Raw genomic sequence first — 3506 nt, forward strand, 5'->3', positions numbered from 1 at the left:
TTCTACGATCTGATCGTGGTGGAGAATATTTGAGTTACGAGTTTGGTCATCATTTGAAACAATGCGGAATAGTTTCGCAACTCACGCCAGCCGGAATACCACAGTGTAATGGTGTGTCCGAATGTCGTAATCGTACTTTACTAGGTATGGTGCGATCTATGATGTCTCTTACTGATTTACCGCTATCATTTTGGGGTTATGCTTTAGAGACAGATGCATTCACGTTAAATAGGGCACCATCTAAATCCATTGAGATGATGCCTTATGAACTGTGGCTTGGCAAGAAACCAAAGTTGTCATTTCTTAAAGTTTGGGGCTGCGATGCTTATGTGAAAAAGCTTCAACCTGATAAGCTCGAACCTAAATCCGAGAAATGTGTCTTCATAGGATATCCAAAGGAGACTGTTGGGTACACCTTCTATCACAGATCCGAAGGCAAGACATTTGTTGCTAAGAATGGATCCTTTCTAGGGAGGGAGTTTCTCTCGAAAGAAGTGAGTGGGAGGAAAGTAGAACTTGATGAGGTAACTGCACCTACTCCCTTATTGGAAAGTAGTCCATCATAGAAACTGGTTCCTGTGACACCTACACCAATTAGTGAGGAAGCCAATGATGATGATCATGAAACTTCAGATCAAGTTACTACCGAACCTCGTAGGTCAACCAAAGTAAGATCCGCACCAGAGTGGTACGGTAATCCTATTCTGGAGGTCATGTTACTTGACCATGATGAAAGCGATGATGAGCCCAGATTCTGCAAAATGGCTTGAGGCCATGAAATCTGAGATGGGATCCATGTATGAGAACAAAGTGTGGACTTTGGATGACTTGCCCGATGATCGGCAAGCCATCAACAATAAATGGATCTTCAAGAAGAAGATTGACGCTAACAGTAATGTTACTGTCTAAAAATCTTGACTTGTTGCGAAAGGTTTTCGACAAGTTCAAGGAGTTGACTACGATGAGACCTTCTCACCCATAGCGATGCTTAAGTCCGTCCGAATCATGTTAGCAATTGCCGCATTTTATGATTATGAAATTTGGCAAATGGATGTAAAGACTGCATTCCTGAATGGATTTCTGGAAGAAGAGTTGTATATGATGCAACCTGAAGGTTTTATTGATCCAAAGGGTGCTAACAAAGTGTGCAAGCTCCAGCGATCCATTTATGGACTGGTGCAAGCCTCTCGGAGTTGGAATAAGTGTTTTGATAGTGTGTGATACGTCTCTGTCGTATCTACTTTTCCAAACACTTTTGCCCTTGTTTTGGACTCTAACTTGCATGATTTTAATGGAACTAACCCGGACTGACGCTATTTTCAGCAGAATTGCCATGGTGTTATTTTTGTGCAGAAATAAAAGTTCTCGAAATGACCTGAAAATCAATGGAGAATTATTTTGGAATATATAAAAAATACAGGAAGAAGAATCAACGTCAGAGGGGCCTCCACCTGTCCACGAGGGTGGGAGGCACGCCTGCCCCCATAGGCGCGCCCTGCCTCGTGGGCCCCCTGACGCTCCACCGACCTCAACCTTGACTCCATATATTCACTTTCGGGGAGAAAAAATCAGGGAGAAGGATTCATCACGTTTTACGATACGGAGCCGCCGCCAAGCCCTAAACTCTGTCGGGAGGGCTGATATGGAGCCCGCTCGGGGCTCCGGAGAGGGGCATCTGTCGCCATCGTCATCATCAAACTTTCTCCATCACCAATTTCATGATGCTCACCGCCGTGTATGAGTAATTCGATCGTAGGCTTGCTGGACGGTGATGGATTGAATGAGATTTATCGTGTAATCGAGTTAGTTTTGTTAGGGTTTGATCCCTAGTATCCACTATGTTCTGAGATTGATGTTGATATGACTTTGCTATGCTTAATGCTTGTCACTAGGGCCCGAGTGCCATGATTTCAGATCTGAACCTATTATGTTTTCATCAATATATGAGAGTTCTTGATCCTATCTTGCAAGTCTATAGTCACCTACTATGTGTTATGATCCGGCAACCCCGAAGTGACAATAATCGGGACCACTCCCGGTGATGACCGTAGTTTGAGGAGTTCCTGTATTCGCTATGTGTTAATGCTTTGGTTCGGTACTCTATTAAAAGGAGGCCTTAATATCCCTTAGTTTCCAATAGGACCCCGCTGCCACGGGAGGGTAGGACAGAATATGTCATGCAAGTTCTTTCCATAAGCACGTATGACTATATTCGGAATACATGCCTACATTACATTGATGAACTGGAACTAGTTCTGTGTCACCCTAGGTTATGACTGTTACATGAGCGATCGCATCCGGCATAATTCTCTATCACCGATCCATTGCCTACGAGCTTTCCATATATTGTTCTTCGCTTATTTACTTTTTCGTTGCTATTATTATCATCACTATAAAACACCAAAAATATTACTTTTGCTACCATTACCTTTTACCACCGTTACCACTACTATCATGTTACTTTGCTACTAAATACCTTGCTGCAGATATGAAGTTTCCATGTTTGGTGGAATTGACAACTCAGCTGCTAATACTTGAGAATATTCTTTGGCTCCCCTTGTGTCGAATCAATAAATTTGGGTTGAATACTCTACCCTCGAAAACTGTTGCGATCCCCTATACTTGTGGGTTATCAAGACTATTTTATGGCGCCGTTGCCGGGGAGCATAGCTCTATTCTTTGAGTCACTTGGGATTTATATCTTCTTATCATTATGAAGAACTTGAAAGATCCAAGAACCAAGATTTATCCCTCAACTACGAGGGGAGGTAAGGAATTGCCATCTAGCTCTGCACTTGATTCACCTTCTGTTTTGAGTAAGCTTGCGACACCTATACCTGCTTCTGCTATTAATTCTGATATGTCGCATGTTATTGATGATGCCACTTCTGCTATGCATGATACTTATGATGAAACTACTTCTATGCTTGATACTACTGTGCCACTTGGTGAATTTCTTGATGAACAACTTGCTAGGGCTAAAGAGAATGAAATTATTGAAACTGATAATATTGATGAAAGTGGTGATGAAGATTCTCCCCCTAGATATGAATTACCTGTTGTTCCTGAGGGTTATGTTATGGATGAAGAAACTGCTAGAGACTTTCTTGCTTGCAATGATAGGAGTGATCTTAAGAAACTATTAGCTAAGCTGAAACAAAAAAACTTTGAATGCTAGAATGAAATATGATCCTGCTTATGCTACTTCACCTATATTTGTTACTGATAAGGATTATGAATTCTCTGTTGATCCTGAGATAATTACTTTAGTTGAATCTGATCCTTTCTATGGCTATGAATCTGAAACTGTTGTGGCACATCTTACTAAATTGAATGATACAGCCACCCTGTTCACTAAAGATGAGAGAACTCGTTACTTTTACATCCTTAAAATATTTTCATTCTCATTAAAGGGTGATTCTAAGATATGGTTTAATTCTCTTGATCCTGGTTGTGTGCGTAGTTCCCAGGATATGATTTATTACTTCTCTACTAGATATTTTCCT

The sequence above is a fragment of the Triticum dicoccoides genome, chromosome 1A (genome assembly GCF_002162155.2).
Source record: "Triticum dicoccoides isolate Atlit2015 ecotype Zavitan chromosome 1A, WEW_v2.0, whole genome shotgun sequence".
NCBI lineage: Eukaryota > Viridiplantae > Streptophyta > Magnoliopsida > Poales > Poaceae > Triticum > Triticum dicoccoides.